At 41.9% G+C, this 25,132-nt stretch overlaps 1 protein-coding gene and 1 non-coding gene across 5 annotated transcripts in view; one reads left to right on the top strand and one right to left on the bottom strand.

Moving 5' to 3' along the window:
- Window positions 1-25,132, top strand: part of SHISA6 (shisa family member 6) — a 292,296-nt gene that overhangs the window by 65,278 nt on the left and 201,886 nt on the right. The gene's annotated exons all lie outside the window — the stretch shown is intronic.
- Window positions 19,259-19,453, bottom strand: LOC118727079. Its single transcript, XR_004990490.1, has one exon. It is a non-coding gene; the product is annotated as a U2 spliceosomal RNA (small nuclear RNA).

Raw genomic sequence — 25,132 nt, 5'->3', positions numbered from 1 at the left:
GAAAAGAGCTATATATTTAGTACTCTGCTTTCTGGGTGAGTTTAAGCTGCTCTGACAGAGAGATCACAAAATGCAGTGGCTCTGACAAGATAGCTGTAGCTCATGCACCTGTCTGTTTCAGATTGGCAAGCAGTTCTGCTCCATGTGATGGTTTTGGGACCCAGGCTCCTTCCATATTGTTTCTCTGCGTTCATTAAGTCACTGTCCTCAAGTGCATGGCTAAAGCTGGGCTCCAGCTTCAACTTCCAGCTTACTGGAAAGGGAAAGTCAGTGGGAGGAAGCAGGTCAACCTCTTTCAGGCTTCAGAAGTGGCACCCAGTGGTCTTACCACCTTCCTTAGATGAGGTCACAGGAACATGGGCACACCTATTGGCAAGGCAGGCTGGGAAATGGAGTGGTGAAAATGGATTGGACTCCGACTCCAACTCTCACTTAACTGATGAGAATATTTAAGGTAACACAATTGTACATCTTTAATATCAGGTTCCTAGAGTTTTATCATGGAAAGGCAGGGTTAGAGAGACCCTTAGAAAGCCTAGACCAACTTCCAGTGTTAAGAGAAACCGGAAGTCCAGAGGGAAGACACTGCTCTGCATTTTGCACAGTGTTCTGGCTTTGTCATGATTCCTGTCCCAGAGGTGGCCCTGCAGAGGACAGCGATGCTGGCCTGGAGAAGGTACCGCAAGGGGGACAGGTCTGCTGGAATTCCATCAGTGTGACCCCAGCTCCCTCAATACACAGAACTCTGCCTGCACCAGGCCTCATTCCCCATCTCATATGTGCGCACAAATTTGTCCAAATGACTTTTTCCTGGAAATGCCAGGAGCAGAGTTTTCTCTTTTTTTTTTTTTTTTTTTTTTTTTACACCCAAGGGCATCATGGGCCCACTCTGATTCCCCTTCTACCTGAGGCCAAACAGCTCAGGCTTCCCAAGTCTAATTTCCAGAGTGTTCCATTAAATAACTGAACACCCCAGATACCATGCTTGCCCATGTTTGCCCCTCATCTCACCAGCGGATCCGAAAAGCAATCAGGTTTGTCCAGCATGATTTGTTCTTTAATAAAGAAACTCGGTGATCTCACAGCTGATCTTTGCCCAGGGCTCAGGCTGCAGCCAGTTCTTGTGTTTGGTAAGTATCCACAGGGGAGTCTCCCCAGGCTGGTGTCTGCAACACAGGCAACAGCTGTGTAGAGAATGCTTGTTACCCAAAGGGAGAGGCAGGCAATCTTTCAGACAGGACCTGAAGGCACGGTGACAAGTGAGCTCAGCCAACATGGGGCTCTCCGTTTCATACTTTCACCTGATGCTGGACTTCCAACGATTGGTCCCTGCTGGAGAGGCATGCACCATCCACTCAGGCGCTCCTGGCGCCAGTGTCTGATTCCACAGACTGTACATAGTTGCCTCTCATTCTTTAGGGAGAATGTCGATGCTAGTTGGGCCCAGTTGCAAATTGGCTTCTGCAATAACTTGAGTGAATGGACTCATTGGATTGTTTCTCACCCGGCCCTGTGTCTGTTTCGCCCATCCCATTTTATCAGTCCCTCTCCCCTGTGTCTCTTCTTTGGAGGCAGGAGGGTTCCCTATGTGCCTGGGTGGGGTCATTCCCTAATTTCCCTCATTTTTGTTTATGCTTTGGCTCTCATTTTCCAGTGCCTTGCTGTGTTAACTTGTGATGTTAGATTTTCTCTCCCTTGTGAGTGGTTGCTAAGTTCTTTAGAGTGGCCGTGCTCTAAAGCATTATCAATAACTTGCAGAGTGGTTTGTCAGTAATTTCTCATTAAATCAGGGTTGTGGATGCTCATTATTACAAGAGTTTGCTCTGCCCTGGATTTTCTTAACGACTTTCTTAATTCACTTTACAAGCAGTGCTTCTTTCTCTTTTAAGATTCTCCCCATGCACAGAGAGTCCTGTTGTGGTTTATCTTGGTTTTGGTTTCTCTTTCCCTCTTCCAAACCTAGAATAGAAATGTCAGGAAGAGTGACTCATTCATTCATCACTCAGACGTATCGAGGCATTGTCCTCATCTGCATGGCCAGTGCTGGGCTCCAGCATCCATCCTCCAGCTTTTAAAAGGGGGAGGGAGGAGGCAGGTGTCAGACCACATGGTACTCCTGCCATTTTACTTAATTGAGAACGCAGGCATGTGGGCAAGGGAGACGGGGAAATGGAGTGTGTTTGTAGGCTGCAGGTCTCGTGTTAGGGAAGATGGGGAGAATGGATTGCGACGGACAGCTGGTCGTCTTCCTCATGCATACTATTTGCAAAGTGTCTGTGCCCTTGTGATGCTTACCATGACTTGTGGAGGTGAATGCGTATTCGAATTTATGCCATAACGTCACACAGTGACATTGTGTGCCAGACACTGGTTTTAGGCGGAGACGACAAGGTGAAGTCCTGCTCTCATTGGTTCAAGATGATGGACATTAAAGAAATGAGCAAGTACATGATGTGACTTCACATAGCAGCAAGAAGTCATGTAGGCAAGGGCACACAGGGTAACCACAAGTACTATGTACCTAGGATGGTCAAGAGCAACAAATGCAGGGAATGCGGAGCACTAAGACTGGGTAGCTGTTGGATTCGAGGAACACCAAGAAGTTCTGAATGGCTGGAGGGGGAGGAGCAAGCGGAGAGAGGAAGGAAATGAGGACCAACAGGTCACTAAAGCCCTTCATGAAGCTCTGGAGCTCATCCTCAGTGAGATGGGAAGCTTTTGGAGGGTCAGGAGCAAGGGAGAGACATGATCTTATTTAGGCTTCAAAAGGATCGCTTCTGGCTGCCATGTGGAGAGACAGCTAAAGGAATCTTTGCTTTTATGTGTATGACATTTGGTCTTTGGTTTTCTTGCTGGTATTTGATAGGCTCAGGTTTTGGAGTTATCGTTATACTAGTAAAATGCATCTTAATACATGATATTTCTCAAATCCACTGTAGTACAATACTAGTCAAATTAATTGGGATGTTTACCTCTTTTTCCCCCTATTATGAGAATAATTTAAATAGCATAAGTACTATTTATCCCTTGAAGTTTCAAAACTTCATTTTGGGAGGACAAATATTGAAGATTCTTTCATTAGTCAATAGCCAGTTTGAGTTGTGTGGGTTTTTTTAATTAAAAAATATATTAAATAGCACATTTTATTGGCTCTCAATTTTTAAGTGTATCACTACCTTCATGAATTTTAATTTTCACATTTTAGCTATATTCTTTTATTCATTGGTATATATATATGTTGATGAAATGTGTCAATTTTACTGTTTTTTTTTCATAGAACTAGGCATCTAGCACTTTCCATATTTTCTAAATTCATTCATTCCTGCTTTTATGCATATATCCTTTTCTCTCAATTTCCTTATTTTGTTTTCTAAAATATTGAGTTGAAAGTTGATTTATTAATGTTTGTTAATCATGTAGTTATATAAAGATATGAATTTCCTGCTTGTTACAGTTTTTGCTACATTCCATAATTTTTAAATACCCTGTAATTAGGATTTGATTGGCTCTTTAAGCCAAAAGTTAAGATTAGCTTTTCTGAAAGTAGTATCTGTATCTGCTGCTGTTCTGAAAGTACATACCATTTATAAACCAATCAATGAAAAAACAAAACCAATCCTTCGTCCTTTCCCACTTCTCTGTCAGTCCTAAGGATAACCACTTTCAGCAATTGTATGCATCCAAATAGATTTTGTCCAAACACGGGTAAAACATTATATTGTAAGCATATGTAATTTGTTAATTCTAATATTTTATATGTCCTTCAAATTCTTTATTTGTTCAACAATAAACTATAGCAGAATCTGTAGATCTATCTCCTTTTTAAGTGGCTATTTTAGAATATGGAATAAATTTAATCACTTTCTTAACACACAAAATGTTTAGATTGTCTCTTTTTTAAATTTGCTTTTTCTTGTGCATTTGCACAATAATTTCTCTAGGAATTCTAGATCAAGATTATGTCCAACTTCTCTTTTGATATATCGAAAAACCCAACAAGCCAATAAAGTCAACCATCTCATTTATAACATTTGCTGATGTCTATGGTGTAAATACTGCCACCATGGCCAATTTCAAGCTAGCAACTGCTCGCCAAAAAACACCTGAATATTAACTATGGATTTGTGTAAGCTGGTATAAGCCAGTTCAAGCTGGCTCCACTGGGAAAGCCAAATTGCCTTCAAAATTATTGGGTTAACTTCCACTCCTGTGCTGTGTAATGATGGCACACTTCTCTATAACTCCAATAACCCTGAATATTAAAGCTCTTTCTAATTTTTTCCAATTGGGTAGATTAAAAATTGTATTTCACTCTTATTTAGTTTGCATTTTTTCATGTGTTAAATACCACTTTTATTTCTTCTTTGAATTATCTATTTATATTTCACCCCTTTTCCATTCAAAAATGTTTTTATTAGATACATTTGACATGTTACATTTTGTAAATGTAAAGATGCAGCTTGTGACTTTGATACATTTATAAATTGCAATATGCTTGCCATTGAAGTAATATTTATCACATTTTGGCATTATAATACAACATTGTTGTCTATATTCATTACGCTGTGCATTAGATCTCTGTGGCTATTTTACTGCTTGTTGCAGGTTTGCACTCTTAAACAACATCAATATTTTTTCTCCATTCTGTTCCCTGTAACCGCCATTTAATTGTTGTCTCCCCACCCGCAGGTTTGCTTGTTTTACATTGCACATGTAAGTGACATCATACAGTACATGTATTTTTCTGTCTGACTTGTCACTTTTAACAAAATGTGCTTAGAATTCATTCATGTTTTCACAAATGGCAGGATATTCTCTCTTTTTTTGTGGTGGAATACTATTCCGTTGTGCATACATACCGCATCTTTTTTAATGCATTCATCCATTGATGGGTAAAACATTTTAATTGAACACCTTCTTCATGCAATGCATTCCTCTAGCTGGTAGGGATACAACAGTGAACAAGACCTTCTTTTCTCTGCACTTGCAAAGTTTATGTTCTAGGGACTAAGACAGTTGCAGTTGTTGCAAGTTGAAACAAATTAAGAAGTTAACCCAGGAGCTAAGCTAGAACATAGAAGGGGCCCCTCCTTAGATATGACACTTGAAGAAGGGTTCTCTGGGCAGGTAGCATCTATGCTGAGACCTAGAGGTGTAAAGGAGCCAGCCAGGCAGAGAGCATGGGTTAAGGACTGGAGCTAAGAGGTGGCCTTGCTAAGCTTTCTAAGCAGCAGCAATAGTTATGCAAAATCCCCCAGACTCCAGGGATAGCTGGGAAGAAGATCCCAGAGGTGGGAGTTCAGTGATGAAGGAGGAGCGATGAATGAGATGAAGTGGGAGACAGAGAGAAGGGCCCTGCAGACCACAAAGAGGCATTGGATTTTGTTGAGTGATTACTGCTGTTTTAGGTAAAGAATTCATGTCATCCTGTCTAATAAAAGACTAATATGCAGATTGACCATCACTCCAACACACAAGATGGCTGACCCCCTGTGGTCAAAGATCCTGCCCCCATGTGGACACAAGATGGCCACCACAAGATGGCCAGCAGGGGAAGGCAGTTGGGAGGCACCAGGCCTGAAAGAGAGGGCAGTTGAGAGGGACCAAGCCTGCAAGGGAGGGCAGTTGGGGGCAATCAACCCTGCAGGGAAGGGCAGTTAGGGGTGACAAGGCCAGCAGAGGAGGGAAGTTGGGGGCAAACAGGCTGGCAGGGAAGCATTTAGACATCAATCAGGCTGGCATGGGAGTGGTTAGAAGGTGATCAGGCTGGCAGGAAGAAGCGGTTAGGGGTAATCAGGAAGGCAGGCAGTTGAGCAGCTGGGAGCCAGCAGTCCTAGATTGTGAGAGGGATGTCCGACTGCCTGGGTAGGCCTGATCCCACCTAAGAGAAGTAGCAGAACCTCTAATAAGTGGTCCCAGATTGGAGAGGGTGCAGGCTGGGCTGAGGGACAACCCTCCCCCTGTGCACGAATTTCATGCACTGGGCCTGTAGTTTATTATAAACATGTAACTCTCTCCTTTACTGTTCTGTAGAGAATGGATGGTAGGCAGGCAAGAGAGGAGGAATCTGGAGATCTAGTTAAGAGGCTGTTGTATCGATCCTGGTGAAAAGTCACTGTGTTCCAAACCAGGATCACTATGTTGCACAACTGCAGGGGGTGCTGTTCAACTGGCAGCCCTGTGGATGGAATGGACAGACTGTGTCCTCCTCAGTGATAGTTAGCTACCTTTTGGATAGTAGATACACTTTGGTTACTGTATATGTCATGAGTATTTTTTTCACAGTTGGTTATAAGCCTATTTTGTGATTCAACATATCACAGTTTTAAATTTTCATAAAGTTAGATTTGTCTATCTTTTAGTTAATTGCTTCTGAGTTTACTTGTCATATATAAGATCTCCCCTTTTGCAAATTTAGGAGACATTCTTCCATATTTTCTTTTTTCAATATTTAGATTAAAAAAAACATATTAAAATGAATCTGTAAATTACTTTGGTATGCACAAAAGGTAGGAAAATTTTAGTGTAGACTCTTTCATGTGCCTTTATGTCATTCCATGTTGCTTTTTAAATTGAAGCTCAGTAGTACATTTTGGTGTCTGAAGTGCATATATCCTCTCATCATATTCTTTTACGAATGTTCGTCTGCATTCGCTCAGCTATATGACATCTGGAGTCAGCTTGTCAAGTTCTACTTTTAAAGACTGACATTTTAAAGGGGTTTAAATAGAATTCATGTCTTAATTTGGGGAGAACTGACATTTTTCACGTTTTAAGTTTTCCTGTCCAGTAATATGGTATGTCTTTTGGTCATCCAGAACTTCCTTCTTTTATTTTCTTTAGCAGAGTTTTCACAATAGAGTTCTGCTACTTCATCTTTATTACAAGGCATTTGATCATTTTTGTTAATAAGTAGATTTATTTTTCACTGGGTTTTGCGCATGTTTAGGAAAGCTATTGATTTTCAGGTACTTTCTATCTGGTCATTTTATTGAATTCTCACTAGTTTTAATACTACTGGTTCAGTTCATTGCCTTATATTTTACTAGAGGCCCGGTGCACAAAATACGTGCACTGTGTGTGTGTGTGGGGGGGGAGTGCCCTCAGCCCAGCCTGTGCCCTAGGGGGAATGTCCGACTGCTGCAGGGGTGGGAGAGGCTCCCTCCACTGCCTCTGGGATCACCAGCTGTGAGCATGGCTTCTGCCTAAGCAGCACTCCCCCTATGCCAGAGCACTAACCACCAGGGGGCAGCTCCTGCATTGAGTGTCTGCCCCCCTGGTGGTCGGTGCACATCATAGCCATTCGGTTGATTTGCATATTACTCTTTTATTATATAGGATAATATTTTCAGTCCTGATTCTTTATTAATAAGTGTATAGAATTTCTTTGTTCATACCTTTATTTTCTCTTTTATTTATAGAATATGCATATAATTTTGAGTTATATCTTAGGAATCCTCGAAAAGTAGTTAAATGAGTTTCACAGCAACAGTATAAATAATTATTGGGATTTTCTTATTTTTACTGGTTTCTTTGCTCTCTTATGTTCCTCCCTCTCTTTCTTTCTCCTTCCTTTCCTTCCTTTGTTTCTGTTTCGGTAGAGACTCCCTCTTTTTTTTTTTTTTTTTTTAATACATTTTTATTGATTTTAGAGAGAGAGGAAGGGAGAGGCAGAGAGTGAGAAGAACATCGATGTGAGAGAAAAATTTTGATTGGTTGTCTCCTACGTGTACCCCAGTGATTGAACCTGCAGCCTAGGTTTGTGCTCTGACTGGGAATCAAATCTTTCACCTTTCAGTGCTTGGTGCACAGGAAGATGCTCAACCAATTGAGCCACACTATCCAGGGCATGCTTTTAAAATATATATATTTGGGCAGCAAACCTAAGATTGTCTGTACTTCTGAAAAATGTCTTTATTTTACTATAGTAAATTTTAATTGAAAAATTTCCTTTTACCTTTTTATCATAGAAAATTTTAAACAAATGTATAGAGAATGATATGCTGAATCCTTTATCCATATCTCTCAGTTCTTGTTTTCTCTCACCTTCCCCACTCCTACCTCACACCTCACACTGGATTCCTTTCAGTCAAGTCACAGAAATCATATAATTTCATCTATAAATAGTAAATTATTTAGTGTGTACTTCTGAAAGATATTGATGTAAAGAAATTTGGAAACGTCCACAATGCCATTATTATACTAAAAATATTAACATTGCTTTCCTAATACTCAACTTAAAATTATTTGAACTTCAACACTTGGAAGTCATTGCTCTATTGTTTTCTCACACCTAGTTTTTGTAAATTGACTTTTCCTTTTCCTTTTTGGGAACTGGCAATATTTGATTTTTGTACTTGGGATTCACAAATTTCATACCTCTCCTTCTTTTCTGAGCTTTGATCGCATCGGCTTTCTCTTAATTTCTTATCATGCCATGTCCCAGTGACTTTGTACAAGTTGCTGTCTCTCCATAGAATGCTCTTCTCCACACAAACCATCCTGCCCCTCCCTGCTTACATAACTTCAGGTCCTTGAGATGTAAGCAGAATCACCACTTCCCTGGGGTGCTGCCTGGGTTTGCTTCTGTCCTGCATTGCAACAATACAATTGGCTTGTTCCTCCACTTATCTGACTATCTGACTGTAATTGTATATTTAATGTGTACTTTTGGTGTAATGTGTATTTTTCCTATTATATCATAAGTTAAGATCCATAGGGCAGAGACTGTATCTACTCTTACTCCTTATTGCATATGCAGTTCCTAGCACAGTGCATTGTACACAGTAGATGCTCACTAAACATCTCCTAAACACTTGATGTTTGAATTGCTTGAATAAATGATTAATGAATATTTTTATAAGATACTAATTGAATCTTTCTTATCTGAACACTTTATTTTTGGATTTTTTAAAAATTTCATCTTATTGTTTCTCTGCTCCTGGAAATCTCATTGGAGGTACCAAATTTTACTCAAATTATCTACACTGGCTTTTAACTTTTCTCTTACACTTTCAATTTGTTATCCTTTTTGTGGAGTTCACACATTTGTGCTTCAGCCTTGAATTAGGTTTTCTGGAACTGGTATTCAGCTCTTCATGGGTCTTTCTTTTCATCATGTTTTATTTTTCTAAGAACTTGGCTTTTTTTTCCTCGACAATATTTTATATATATATATATATATATATATATATATATATATATATATATATATATAATGTTCTCTCAAATATGTCTAAGGGAACTAATTTTATTTATTTTGAAGTTGTTTTCTATTTTTCAAGTTAACCATTTCTAGGAATTCTTCAGTTTGTTCAGTCTGGTACTTCTTTTACATGCTACTGTTTTCCTTGAAGTGTTGGGAAATACGGGTTGCCTGATCATTTTCCAAGTTAATATTCTAACCATCTAAGTAAGTCATGTCTGACATTTCCTTTTGTAAATTGAAAAAAAATGAATGGCATAATAGCTTTATGATTATTTAAATTATTCTGTTTTTTTCATGCTTGAGCATATAAAGATTATTCAAAATGCATTAATTTATTAAAGCATTTAACTCACATTTATTGAATATATGCTTGTTATTTTGTTCTTTGCTTGGATTCTGTTTTGTTCTATAGGTTTCTCAAATACATGTCTGCACATAGTTTTGTGTATGTGTGTGCTCTAGGAATTATAGCATGTCTCCTTAACTTATCAGTGTCTACCATTACCATGAATTAATAGTATATTCTTTATGTATAATGTAAGCTTTTTACAAAGCCATAATTTTATTTATACTTCTTTCACACTTTGTCTATTGGTGAGATAAATTTTACTTTTAGGTATATTTTATTTATTTATTAATTTGAATTTAAATAATGTTTTATTTTTCAATTACAGTTGAAATATTATATTACTTTCAGGTGTACAACCCAGTGGTTAGACATTTATAACTTACTAAGTGATGACCCTGATAAATCTAGTCCCTATCTGACAGCATACATAGTTATTATAACATTATTGACTATATTGATGTATTTCATATCCCCATGACAATTTTGTAACTACCAGTTTATACCTCTTTCTCCATTCTTTCCCTTTACCCATCTCTCCACCGGCTCCTGTCTGCCAACCATCAAAATGTTCTCTGTATTTGTGAGTCTTTTTCTGTTCTACTTATTTATTTATTTATTTATTTATTTATTTAGATCCAATTGTTACTAGATATAGATTTATTGCCATTTTATTATTCATAGTTTTGATCTTCATTTTTTTTTTTCTTAAAGAAGACCCTTTAACATTTTATGCAATACCGGTTTGGTAGTGATGAACCCCTTTAACTTTTTCTTGTCTGAGAAGCTCTTCCTATGTCTTTTGATTTTAAATGATAGCTTTGCTGGGTAGAGTAATATTGGTTGTAGGCCCTTGCTTTTCATCACTTTGAATATTTCTTGCCAATCCTTTCTGCCCTACAAAGTTGCTGTTGAGAAATCAGCTGATAGTCTAATGGGAACTCCTTTGTAGCTAACTAGCCGCTTTTAGGATTCTCTCTTTGTCTCTAAACTTTTGTATTATAATTATGATATGTCTTGGTTTGGGCCTCTTTGTCTTCATCTTATTTGGGACTCTCTGTACTTTCTGGACTCATATGTCTATTTCCTTCACCAGGTTAGGGGCGTTTTCTGTCAGTATTTCTTGAAATAGGTTTTCAATTTTTTTCTCTGTTCTCCATCTGGTACCCCTGTAATGGGGATGTTGTTATACTTGATGTTGTCTCAGAGGTCCCTTAAGCTATTTTCATTTTTTAAATTAATTTTTCTTTTTACTGATCCAATTGGGTGTTTTCTGGTTCCTTATCTTCCAAATAGCTGATCTGATTCTCTGCTTCATCAAATCTGTTGATTTTCTCTAATCTATTATTATTTGTCATTGCATTTTCTTTGTTTCTGACCAGTTTATTTTTGTTTGTTTCCTATCTCTGCTAAAAATTCTCACTAAGTTAATCTACTAAATTCCTTAAGTTCATTGAGCCTCAGAACCAGTGTTTTGAACTCTGCAGCTAGTAGATTGCTTGTCTCCATTTTGTTCAGTTCTGCTTCTTGAGCTTTGTTCTGCTCTTTCATTTGACATGTTTCTTTGTCTCCCCAATTTGGCAGCTACCCTGTGTTTGTTTCTGTGCATTAGGTAGAGCTGCTATGTACCCCTGGCTTGGTAGTGGCCTTATATAATAAGTGATCTGTAGCGTCCAGTGGAACAGCTGTTTACCTGAACTGGGCACTCCAGGTGCACCCTCTAGGTGGGCTTTGTACACCCTCCTGTGGTAGCTGAACATTGATTGCTGTTGGCATGTCAATGAGAGGGATGTACCCCCCACGCTGATCAGTTGCATGGACTGGCTGTGACCACTGTGGAGAATCAGCTGCACAGAGGCCACACAGTATGACTAACTTCAGCAGGGCTTTTGTGACCACTGAGTCTGCCCTTTGAGTGTGTCGCTTATGGAGATGGTAGGTATTGCTTTGATGTGGCCTGAAGCTGTCCATTGGGTAGGCTGGCTCTGCGGCCTCCCAGGAGGTGCAGGCCAAAGTCACCCATTGTCTGTGTTCTGCTGGGGCCACTGGGCAGGGGCTACAAAATGATCTACAGATGGCTGCTAGTAGTGCTGGGTTTGGAGTTGCCCAGGAGAGACCAACATGCAAATCAGGGCCAGTTGCTCCTAGTGCCGGGCTTAGGTTCATTTAGGAAGTGGTATGGGGCACACAAGGCCTGATGCTGCTTGTTTGAGAGATTTTTAAGAAAGTCTGAAGTATGAACCAAGACAGGCCTTTCATATTGAAAAGTTCCTGGACAGAGGTTGGTTGGACCTGAAGGTTGCATGGGGCAGAATTTCAGAAAATCACCAGGCCAGGGCAAACCATAATAGCCAGGTTGATAGAGTCTGAGATATGGCACCCTCCTGCCAGGTCTTGAGGGGTGGGGAGAGGAGCAGGCTCATCACAGGAACAAAGGTCTCTGCCAGAACTTATGTCTGAGGAAAAGTGCCGCTCTAGCTCTCGCCTGATGCCAGGCAATTCAATACCTACCCTATGATCCTGATTTATTTTAAGCTGCTGCCCTAATGCTTGAGCTCAGGGTGAGTGAGTCTGAGGTAAATTTGTGCAGGAGTCCTTTAAGATTAACTGCCTAGAACTCCAGCTGCCTCTGTCTCACTCAGCCACAATCCCTGCTGGTTTTTACAGCCAGAAGTTATGGAGACTTCCCTTTCCAGTACTGGAACCCTGAGCTGGGGCCCAGGTGTGGGGTTGGAGGTTTCAGGAGAGACCTCTGTACCTAAGATACCACTTCTGATTTTTATCCCCACACAAGGGATGGCACTAGCTCCTCTTACCAGTGTCAATGTGACTTCTTTTAAAGACCTCGTTTTGGGACTTCCATTCAGCTAGATTTCAGGTGGTTCTGAGTGATAGATGTAATTTTGATGTGATTGTGGGAGGATGTGAATACCACATTATCTATGCTCCATCTTGACTAGAAGCCAATTTTACATATATATCAAACTCCATTTCTACATGGTTTTATTTTTACTTCAGTCAAGTAAGGAATGTAACGAAAGAGAAAAAGTCTTTAGCATTTATTTGCATGTTTTCCATTTCTAGAGACTGTTCTTCCTACTTAGAGGTCCAGGTTTCTACTTTGTACTATTTCCCCTTAGTAGAAAGACATTTCTTTACAGTTTCTTGCAGAATAGGTGTGCTGGTAATAAATTCTTTTAGCTTGCATGATCTGAAAATGTCTTTTTTGCCATAATTTAAATTTTTAAAATTTATATCTTTATTATCTTTCTCTTAAAATAATCTTCTAATTTATAACATCTTTAGAAGTATAAAAAGATAGTGTCATAGTGCTAGGAGTTCCTATATCCCCCACATCCAATTTCCTCTGTCTTTAACTTCTTATATTAGTGTGGTACATGTGTACAGTTAATTAATTGATAGATGATTACTATTGAAGTTCATACTTCTGTTAGAGTCCCTTAATTTTTACCTAATATCCTTTTCCTGCTCCAGGGTCATCTAGGATACCATGCTACATGTTCTTGTATCATCCATTAGGCTGTGAAAGTTTCTTCGATTTTTCTTGTTTTTGATGTCTTCGGCAGTTTTGAGGACTGGTTAGGTATCTTGTATCATGTCCCTCAAATGGTATTTGTATGGTGCTTTTCCTATAACTAGACTGGGGTTATATGTGTTTTGAAGATGAAAGGCACAGTGGTTAAGTGTCATTTTCATCAAAACAAATCAATCATATATACGATCAATATGACTTAGCACTGTTGATGTTAATCTTAATGACTTGGCTTAGTGTTTGTGTGGTCTCTGCACTGCCCAGTTACTCTTCATCTCCCTCCACTTTCAACCTGTGTTCTGTGGAGGAGAGATCCTAGGTGCAGCCATATTTAAGAAATGGAGAGTTATGCACCACCTTTTTAAGAGTGAAATATCTCCAGAAATAATTTCTGAATCATTCAAGAGAGATTTTTCTGTTCTCCTCTATTTATTTATATTAGTATAGACTTGTGGACATTTATTTTATACTTTTGGGTTATAATCCAATACCACTTTATTTTCTTGGTCAAATTGTTGCAGCTTTGTTTTTTCCTTTATTTTCAAAAAGTATTCATTGCTTGTAGAATTCTAGATGGACATTTTTTTTCCTTTGAATACTTTAAAGATATTACTCCATTGTCTATGGCCTTCATTGTTTTTCAGTAAAGTCTGTAGTAATCCTCCCTTTTATGTTTTGTATGTGATATATCATTTCTCCCCTCTGACTGCTTTTAAAATTTTCTCAAGTTTTTGTTTTCAGCAGTTTGTTTAGGATGTGTCTATGTGTTATTATTGTTTCAATTTATCCTGTTGAGGACACTGAGCTTCTTGTATATGTGGTTGAGTTAAAAAAAATAATAAAATGGAAAAACATAAAAAAAACCCATAAAATTGGAAAAAATTTTAGCCAATATATTTTTTAGATTTTTTAGCAATATTGCTTCTTCTCTTCTTGGACTTCATTTGATTATAGGATAGTTTGCTTGATATTGTTTTACAGATCACAAGATTGTTGTTTTTGTTGTTGTTTTACTGATTAGCTCAGTTTTCATGGATCTGTCTTTAATCTCACTGACACATTCTTCTATCTCCAATCTGTTAAGCACATTCATATATATATATATATATATATATATATATATATATATTTTTATTTTAGGTGTTCTTTTTCAGTTACAGATTTTTCATTTTACCCTTTGATTCTAGAGTTTCCATTTCTCTGCTGAGATTTTCATGCATTATTTATTATCACTATATTTTTCTTTAGTATTTGATCAAATTAATAACATCTGCTTTAAAATCCTTTCTAAAAAAAAAAGAAAAATTCAGGTCTTGGTGTTTTTTTGTGGCCACTTTTAATTAACTAATATTTTTTTCCTGGTCACAGGTCACCTTTTCCTTCTCATGTCTAGTAATTTTCATTTATATGTTGAACATTCTGGACACTATGTTGTTGAGAATTTGGGTTCTGTCCTTCTTAAGAGTGTTGGTTTTTATCATTGCATGCTTTTAATTTGCTGGATCCTTTTGAAACTTGTTATATATTTTTGCTCAGATAGGTCTAGGGTAAAGAGTAGTCTCGGCCTAGAGTAGTCTTAATTCTTTGACTGTGGACTTTTTAGCCCAGATTGTGTAGCAAGGACTTTGTACTCTACCTGGTTAGAACTCCTAAGTTTTATAGTACTGTACTGCTTTTGGAATATCTGTCTGGCTCACAGCTTTCAAGCAGCTGTTCACTGCCTGGCTTCATGGACTCTCACCAGGCGCATGTGCATCTTGATATATGATCAAAGTCTTGAGGTCACCCCTGTGGCCATTGTGGGAACTTCCCTGTTCTGCTCTCTCTCTGCTCAGGCACTCTTGCCCTTCAGTCTCCAACCACTTCCATAGTCTTGCATATTCCGCAGTTTGTTGAAACTACTGAACTCTGCTTGGCTTACTTGCTGTGCTGCTACCTGGAAGTGCTGAAAGGCAGAAAAACAGGTGATCATGGGCCTTACTTTGTGCATTTCTCAAAAATCCAAACTGATGCTTCATATGTTTTGTCTAGTTTTATAACTGTTTACCATCAGTTACTCCATCATGGTTCTCACTTGGTTTTTATAAGGCTCAGTTTAATATTAAAGTTTTAATTTCACAAGTTTCTATGATTTTTCTCTTCTTTATTCCCCTCCTCACCATTTACACTTTTCCTGGGCACAGGCTTAGACTACTTTTGGGTTTGGGTTGGTTTTGTTGGTTTGTTTTAGTATCTTCAGAAACTTCCCATCTCTACTCATAATACACAACTTGTTCCAAAGATTCTTTAAAACATTTTAGAGTTCTTTTTTATTACAACAACATCCAAGTCATTTATGGATTTGCTGCCATTGAATATTAGTAAAATATTTTTTGCATGGTAATTTTTTTATTGTATCTTCGATATTATGGATGATGTATTATAGAGACTCTGGATTCTGGTATTTTCTGCAGAGTGTTGTGTCTTGTTCTATCAACTAATTGAATTACTGGTGTATCATGAACTTGTGCTTTGTTGTGCAAATCCCTTGGTTTTGCTCTGAATCCTGAGATACAGTCTTTATCCCTAAGGCATGGCCTTTCTGGGGTTATATTGAAAAAGACTGAGGTGTTTACCAAGTTTCTCTAACTTGGTGAGACTCAAATTCTAAATTCAGTCTCCAGAGGTGGGCAGCAGCTGAAGTCTGCCCAACTCTTTAACTTTGAAGCTCTTATTTTTCTTTTCTGCTCCTTGTAGTCTGGTCTGCACATGCACAGTTCAAGGTCAATCAAGGATGTATGGGAGTTTTGTGCAGATTTTGGGTGTTTCTCCTTCTGTGGTATCTCTTTCTTGGATCCCTCCCTTCAACTTCAGCCCATCAGCAGTAGGTCCTAAATACAGTTCTCTGATTCCGACCAATAATGCCTGTGCTTCCTGCTTGAAGTCTAAGTGCTTTCTGCCATGAGGACTGGGGGTTCCTGCAAGACAAAAACAGTACAAACATATAGCTCACCAGACATGATTTTCCTTTTTCAAGAACCAAATCCCCTCTTGTTCTCGCCTGCTTTTTTTATCTTTCTCTATATTTATCTTCAAATATTATGGTTTATTTGTTTCTTATCTTTTTGCCCAGAGATTAGGAGTTTAAAAAAGTCATATTCAGAGTGTAGCTCTAGACTAAGATACTAGAATCCAATTCTTTTTCAGTTAAGCCAGAATTCAAAGCCTAACTTCTAGAAGTTAATTGGCACTTTGTCATTCTCTTCTTAGGAATACTGACCTAGTGTATTTGATCCACTTGGAGGGAACTCATTGCACTTATAAATGGGTTGATCCAAATGTAAAATGCCAAGTTTCTATTAGAATGCTTTCATCAAATAGCTTGCTTAAAGATTTTTAGCTTTCTCATAAAACATGTGGAAACACAACCATTCTTTAAAGGGTAAACTGGGCATCAGGGTAAAAGTAGGATGCTTATTTTAGACACTAATTTTGAGGTTTTTATTTAGATTTTTGGGAACATTTGAAAAGTTTGAGGGAGAGAAGGAGAAATGGTTAGACTAAGTGAAGGGGGGTGTTATTCACTGACATTCTTGTTTTTGAAAAAAATATTTTCAGGTCATGTTAACCAGTCTTCCCCACCCTATGCCCAGAGCAGCAAAGTCTCAGAAGTCCTTCACCAAGAAAGTTCACAAAAGAACTTGGAATTCCATCCTGTTCTTGAATCTGTCACTGAGAACAGGGTGAGTTCTTTCAAACTCACACGGTTCTAATTTTATCCGAACTTCATTAGCCTGTCTTAAAATAATTCCCAAATCAAAGACTAATAGAAAGCTGGTACTTTTTGTATCCAACCTTTGTTTTACTAATGAGGAACCTGAGGCTCTAGGAAGGATATCTCAAAGTCATAACACTTGTTAAGTGGCTGAGATGGAACTTGAACCTGTAGTCTTTGCTCTCCCCTGCCAGGGTGCTGTGGCCACACCACACGTCTCTTTTCTGTCAACCTTCTTTCTCTTCTCCTCCCCTCACCTTGCCTTTCTTTATGCTCCAGTGACCCTGGTATGGATTTGGTTCCCTGACCCACAGTCCCGGCTATAATTGGGCAGCCTCACTTAACTTTTAAAAATATATTTATGATTCACATCCTATACAATACTCCATTTTTTATTTAATTTTTCCTGTGGCCTGCAATCTGGATCCCACATCCCAGAACATCAAGTAAAGGAAGCTATTCCAAATAAGACAACAGGGTACCCTCGACAGCTCAGGGTACGTGCCCAGTGGTAGAGGCACCCCTCTTTCCTGAAATGGCAACCCAGGAAGACCCATACTTCTAAATTGCTGGCCCCAAACCTCTTGAAAATACTTTGCCACCCACCTGCAGCTCTCCTCAGCTGTGGCCCTGGCTTTTCATCTCATCTAGGATCAGGGAGTGTGTCAGGCTGGCGCGTAGGCTGTTGAGTCTGATGCACGCACACAAAGGAGGAATTTCCCAGCGTTTCTCTGTCTGAGACACCCTTTCTTTCCCCTGTAAGCAGCGCGTGGAGGGAAAGTCATCTGTCAGTTTTCTTTGACATTAAAAAGGAAAAGAAGAAACTCGGATTCATCTGTTCATTCAGTAAATAGTTCTTGGGCACCGCCCGCATGTGTTGGGCACGGGGGTATGCGGTGAGAGGCAGAGGCCTGCCCTCATGCAGTGCCCAGGAAACCATGCATCCAGCTTCCATAGATGCCCTTGGGTGGTGGGTGGGGGTATAAAGCCAGGAGGACCCATTGTGCCCCTGATTGGGAGCTTACAGAGTGGAGGCCATGCCTGCTGTAATCTCTCTCGCTACCCCTCCTCAAGCCCCACCTGGGCTTATCCATACACCCCTAAAGTCCAGGCTGGAGAATGTGGAACTATATTCTCAGGTTTGGGAGCTATGACTTCTATGCTCACTTCACAATCTCAAACTCTTGTCAACTACCCCTCCACCCACCACTCTAGTGAGGCCTTCTTAGGTGACCAATAAGGAAGCTGAACAGCAGAGAAGTGACAGGCGATACCCAGAGAGACAGGGATGATTAGTAGCACGGCTGGAGCAGGTAGCCTGGTCCTGCCCTGCATTTCCCATCACCACCCTCCTGCCTCCCTGATCCAGGGGCTCCCCTGTGAGTTCTGCACTGTCTACTCCTATTACTGCCCTTCTGCTTCTGCTCAGCACAGCCAAGCAGGCTAACCAGCCGTCACACCCTGAAGGGTGGCTATTGGCTCCGGGTCCTCAACCATTGGGGTCTGAGTGTCCCTGAAAATAGTTCTGAGAAGCGTGCCATCGTCTCCAGGCCAGAGTGGGATCACCTCAGAGGAGAGTGAAGACTCTGGGGCAGATCGAGGTCGGATGTGGAGAAGGGTGCAGGGCTGTGCGGGTTCGTCGGGCAGAAGAAGGGGCGGCGGAGCTTTGTCAGGTTTCTCTGTAGGAGCAGTGGAAACAGGACAGTCCTTTTCTGGGACTGCATCCGATAAACTGGGACATCTGCAATATTTCCTGAGCAAACTAGGTTACCCTTCCCGCTGCTGCGGCCACCCCAGGGCATTGGGCAGCTGGGTGACCCAGAAATGGTCATCTCCTTGTCCGGCTCCATCTGGAATTCCAGCCCCCATTCCACGGCCCTGGCAGCAGTCTCTAGGGGAAAGCGGCTTTCCAGCACCAAATGGAACGAGGCCCATTCGTGCCGGAAGCTTATCCCGAACAACGAGGGAAGGAGGCTTTTTGGCTGGGAAAAAAACAGCAAAAAAATAAAAACAAAAGACAGAATTCGGAAGGGAAATGCCAGTAAATCTTCCCCGTCTGCTTTTATGTTCTGTAGTCTGGAGAAGCAAAATAACTGTAGGAAAGTGTTCCCTGTGAGGGGAGGCAAAAAACTTGATGTCCAAAGACACTGAGTTGGGTCACTGAACTTGGAAAAAGCACTTCTCAGGGCCTGTTTTTCATTGGTGCAATGAAAGGGTTGGCTTAGACCATCTGTGGGGGGTCTATCCTGCTCTGAAAGCCTACAACTGTACATTATCTTCCTTTAACAATGCCAAGGAACATAAGAGCAGCCACTGTTAAGATATCCCTCCCCGGCCCTGACTGTTTGGCTCAGTGGATGGAGTGTCGGCCTGCGGACTGGGAGGTCCTGGGTTCGATTCCGGTCAAGGACATGTACCTTGGTTGTGGGCGCATCCCCAGTGGGGGGGGGGGGGGTGTGTGCAGCTGATCAATGTTTCTCTCTCATCGATGTTTCTGACTCACTATCCCACTCCCTTCCTCTCTATTCAAAAAAAAAAAAAGCAATGAAATATATACTACACTTGATCTTAGCCAAAAGGCCGAGAAGGGATAAGCAATGAAATATATATATATTTTTTAAAAAGATGTCCCTCCATCACCCTAGTAAGCTTGGAGGTCTGGTGGCTGGAGGACCCTGCAGAGCATCATTGGAAACCCCAGATATGCTTGGGTCAGTCACTTTCTCTTCTTCCCTCCTGAGATTCACTGTCCACTGCACTCCTGTTTCCAGGACACTCGGTCCTGTGTGCATTCACTGTGTCTAGTGTAGCACTGGAGGTTCTTAACTCCGAGTGATGAAGATGAGGAAGGGGAACCAGCAACCAGTAATCCCACAGCGAATCACCAACAGGGCAGCCAGTCTTACTTGCTCCTTCATTCATAATGATGTGGCACTGTTTTGGGCCAATTCCCTAACTTTCCGAATTCTAGATCATCTGCCTGTCTATTCATTGGTTCCAGGGGGCTGTGTGCTCCGAGAACATTTCGACAAACATACATGGAGCATGATGAGAAGGCTTTGATCCCAAACCTCCGTGTGAAATGCTCCAGTCTGGGAGAAAGAGACCTCCCACGAATGTTGAACTACTTATGCTCAGAGCATAGGCAGGGTTTAGAGGCTTCCCTAGGCCACACTTCCCTCTCCCAACATCCCAGGTGTAGGAAGCAGCCCCTACCTGTCTTCCCACATCTACAGTAAGACAAGGAGATCCCAAAAGAGCAACTTAAAGAGCACAAAGGCCATCTTCCCATAAACCTACCAACTTTAACCCCTTATTTCTCACACCAGAATGTCCACCTGTTGGCACCAATGTCCGCATGTGCCCTCGCCCTAGAACTCTGCAGACACTTTAACCCTATGGATGAGAGCGAGAGGCGCCCTGGGGCTGGAATGCACCTGTGAGGTGTGAGAGCATCGACTGACTGGGATGGAGTCCACATAAGTGATGTTGAGGATAAAGGAGTCTAAAATCCGAAACTACCATCTCACTTCCAATCTCACCCATTGTATAAAGGGGTTATGCGGAGGCTGTGTGCCATGAATACAAACTGATCTGGAATGGCCTGGCCCTGTTGTGACTGAGCGTGATTTGGAAACTGCTACGTTTGGGTTTCTGCTGCTCAGTAGCTGAACGGCCTTGGGCCAGTCCTGAGGGTCAGTTTCTCCATAAGAGAAATGAGAGGCGGGACCAAGGTATCTCCTAGCGCTGTAGCTTGAAGAGGCATCAGGACTCTAAGAGGAGGCGAGAGGAGCTCAGTCTACTGCCGAGATCTATGTCGGCAGTGGCAGCGGGAATCCTATGCAGACCCAGTGACACTGAACTAAAGAGGCACAAGTTCACGAGAAAATGTAACAGAGTTGAAGCTCTTCCATCTAGTCTTGTTCTAGAAGGAAGTCAGTCAGTCTCTCTCTCTCTCTCTCTCTCTCTCTCTCTCTCTCTCTCTCTCTCTCACACACACACACACACACACACACACACACACACACACACATTTTAATAACCTTAAATCACATATAATTAAAAAATATATTTTTATTGATTTCAGAGAGGAAGGGAGAGGAAGGGAGAGGGAGAGAGAGAAAGAGATAGAAACATCAGTGATGGGAGAGAATCATTGAATGGCTGCTTCCTGCACACCCTCCACTGGGGATCGAGCCAGCAACTGGCCAGTCCCTGACTGGGAATCGTACCGTGATGTCCTGGTTCATAGGCTGATATTCAGTAACTGAACCACACTGGCTGGGCCACATATAATTTTTAATAAATAAAAAAACTCATTCACTTTTTTTGGTGCAGCTTACATTTTATTTTATTTTTAACCTTTATTGTTGAACGTGTTGCAGGTAGCCCTCCTTCTCCCCCATTGACCCCTTCTATCCAGCACCCACCACTTTTTCAAAAGCATTTTGTTGATCAGTAGTTATTGAGCCTCAGCACTGTCTTTTGAGCCCTCTCAGCCTCCATTTCCTCATCTGAATGCGGAGGTAACGGAAACTGTGTCAGGGGGTTGATGTGGGCAACAAATGAACTATGAGGAGTTCAGCGTGTTAGTCAGGAAATGGGTTCTGGACTCCAGCCCCAGGAGTGAGTGCAGGTTTCTCACCACTGTGGGCTGGGGTTCCACCATTGTTAATAGTCATAATAATAGCTAATAATGGTAATAGTTTCCAGAGCATGTGGGAAGGCAATGAAGATCACAGCTCTGGAGCTAGACTTGCAAGGGAACCAACCCTGGTCTCACATTCACTAGTTGCATAACCTCAGGCAGCTTAACGAGCCTTTCTGTTCCCAGGCCTTTATGTCTGAAATGGGAGTGACAGCGGGGCCCATCCTGCAGGCTTTGCTTAGGGATTAAGCGAGTGAGTGAGTACATACAAAGTGCTTAGGACAGCTCCCCGTACTTAGTAAATTCTCAGTAAATAAATTGTGTGTATGTGTTTTGTAAAGTGATAAGCAGTTGACAAGAGTAATCTAACAAAATTTTAAATAAACATTACAAGTAATAAGAGAGTGTCATAGAGCTTATGTTCTAGAGGGAAGAGACAGACGATCGCAGATAAGTACATATGCAGACGGTCAGAGGGATGGAAAGGGGATGGGGAACAGCATGAAGCCGGAGAAGGAAGCGGTGATGGAGATGATGGAGGGGGTACCCGTTAGATGGTCATCCCAAAGGAGGTGCTGTTTTTAAATAGGAAGCTGAACGAAGGCAGGGAGTAGGCCTCCAGGCCATCTGGGGCCCAGTGTTCCAGGCAGAGAGAACAGTGAATGTTAAGACCCCAATGCTGAAATGGGAATCGGCTGCTCGTAAGAATTGTGATGATCGTGACAATAATGATCGGAACAACATTTGAGTTAGTGGTGCTCAGTGGATGTTCAGAACATTGCCAGGCACTCCTGCTCATCTTAGCCCCTGAGAGCATAGCAGCCGGAGTTTTAAAACTGTCCTGGACAGTGTGCAGAGTCGGGGGAGAGAGGAGAGATGGCAGTGCTTCCAGCTTTAAGTGCTGACCTGCTGGCAGCCCCTGGTGCAGCCCCTCAGATCTCCATCGAGACACCTCGGAGGGCACAAAGCATGGACCGCTGACCACTGATGGTGAGTCAAGCTGCCATTCGAATCTTAGAGATTTCTGCGAATTGCAGAGTTACTGGAATTGGATTAAAAACTGCAAAGTGATATCAGTTTTATGAAGTTAATCCCTGTAGGAGTGGCGTTCACTGTTTTCTCAGTGACCACCCACTGATTGAGAAACCCTTGTTTGCAGATAAGCTGGGCACGTGTACTCTCCCCACGTGACCAGTTTGGCTTTCTCCTTCCTGCCTCTTCCCTGCACACCCCAAGGAACAGGAGGGGGTGTGGAAGTGGGTGAGGCACAGTGCCTCTTGGGAGGTTTGGCCTTTGCAGAAGTAGGTTTTAGGTAGCGTAGGGTAGGAGGAGCCTTGGGAACCAGCATGCTGGCCCTTCCAGCTTTTCTTAGACTGTCATCACTAAGGGAGTCTTCCTAGACTAGTCAGTGGGGCTGGGGAAGATCCCATCCATCATGGTCTAATGCAGTGGTCGGCAAACTTATTAGTCAACAGAGTTGCATGTGGCTCATGGGCCACAGTTTGCCAACCAGGCCACTGGTCTAGTGGGACCAGCTGTCCTGGTGGATTCTTTCTGGCTGTAGGGTAGAGAAAACCAACTTAAAACTGGTTACGTGAAAGAGGAATGTATTGGCTCATGAAGGTAAGGATCAGGCTCACCTGTATCAAGAGGCTTGAGTGAGGTTCTCAATTCTCCCCCTTAATCCCCCCAACACCTTTCTCCCCCTCCTCATTTCTCTTCCTCTCTTCCCTCACTGTTTGCCTTCACTTCATTCTTGGGCAAGCTGTTGCCATATGAGGGAGACACCCCCCCCCCCCCCCCCAACACTTACACGCACATCAACTCCCAACTTACATAATCCTTAAGGCTTCACATCTCAGAGAAAAGTGAGACCTTTCCTTATATCTCCAGCAAAAGTTCTGGGATTCTGGTTAAAGCCCTGGCTCACCTGTCTTAAAATGCCCCGTTTCTAAACCACTCTCAGTGGCATGAGGTCCTGGGATGGGTAAGACTGGTATGCGGTCCCCTTTTAGGGGCTGGGTAAGGGGAGCCAACCCATCTGCACCGCATGGCATGGAATTGCTGGGGAGGGAGCTGAGTGGTACCCAGCGTTAGGGATTCTAGGCAAGATGCAGAGCTCACCTGTGCCATCTGAGTGACTAAAGAGAGAACTGACATCTGTTCAGTGACGAGTGTGGCAAATTGAGAATCTTCCCCAAAATTCTAAATGCTAAAGGTGAGAGAGACAGAGACAGAGAGGGGAGAGATTATACTAGTAGATGGGAAAGACAGCGAACAGGCAAAGATGAGAGCCGTTCCTGAAGAAACAGCACACAGTTTTTGACAAGACACAGAGATGCAAACAGGTCACTTTCCTGAGCCTCCCCGGGGTCCACGTTAAAAGAATGCTCCTCCTTCCGGGCAAAACAACCAGAAGGGAAAGACCCACGCCCAGAGTGCCTAGCCAGATGCCTGCAAAATAGGAACACAGACCAGTTAAAAAATTCAGTGAGCATCCAGTCACGTGAGTACCCTGATCATTTAAAAATCGTTATACATTCAAAGTACAGGCTTAGCTCAGAGATTTTGGAGTGTGGTTCCTGACCACTGCCATAGAGCAAGTGGTAATCTTTTTGCTGATGGAAGGTCTTGCCCTCAGTTTGTAAGGAAATGCAACGTCTGTGAAGAAAAGTAAGGCGAGGTGCGATAGCGATAGCTGAGGCTGGGACAAAATGCAGCTAGCCTTGGGCGTCCTTCCGCCTGTAAAAGGCCAGGCGACAGCCAGATGGGTCCCCCTGTTCTGACTTTGTGATCCAGGAAGAGGACATCTTTAGCTACAGATTCAACGGGAAGTCACCCTTGGAGATACACAGTCCAGGAAAAACAGTCTGTAGTTCTAGACAAGCAAGAGATCACTGGAGTGAGGGATGCAAGTGAGTGTTTGCTTCTGAGACGTGGCTGGCACTTCTTGCAGCTAGGAGGACACGCCCTCGTCCTGAGGCCCCAGGGCTCAGCTGTAACCCTGCCTTGGGATGAACAGGCCCTGAGAATATGGGGATGGAGACCCTTTTGTCCTGTTGGTACCTGAATGAAGTTTTAAAGAGGGGGATTTTTTTTCTTTCCTTTTCTTTTTTTAATGTTTTCATTGTGTTTTAGAGAGAAAGGAAGGGAAAGGGTTAGAGAGACAGAAGCATCGATGAGAGACAAACATCATTGATCAGCTGCCTCCTGCACACACCCCCAATGGGGTTGGAGCCCACAACCCGGCCATGTGCCCTGACCTGACTGGGAATCAAACTGGTGACCTCCTGGTTCCTGGGTCGATGCTCAACTGCTGAGCCACACTGTCTGGGCAGGGAGGAATTTCTTAATTCATGATTACCCTTCTTTTTTGTGGTCAGCTCAGTAATTAGACATGGGGAATTCCTTGGGAAAAGTTTATTTCTCAGAAAAGTATAGGCCAAAGGCGACCATGTGAACCACCCCCACACGGATCGCATGCTCGCTCCAGGCGGCACTTTGCAAAACACCTAACGTAAGTCATTCCAGGTGAATTTCACCGCCGAGTTCAGAAGTCCGGTTACATAGGATTTATAACCACTTTTAAGAAAATGCAAAACCTGCTTCTTTTGATCTTGGGA

This window comes from Pipistrellus kuhlii, unplaced genomic scaffold (assembly GCF_014108245.1).
Source record: "Pipistrellus kuhlii isolate mPipKuh1 unplaced genomic scaffold, mPipKuh1.p scaffold_m20_p_23, whole genome shotgun sequence".
In the NCBI taxonomy this organism is placed as follows: Eukaryota; Metazoa; Chordata; class Mammalia; order Chiroptera; family Vespertilionidae; genus Pipistrellus; species Pipistrellus kuhlii.
The sequence above is the reverse complement of the archived record's forward strand: the minus strand, read 5'-3'. Positions and strand labels throughout refer to the sequence as shown.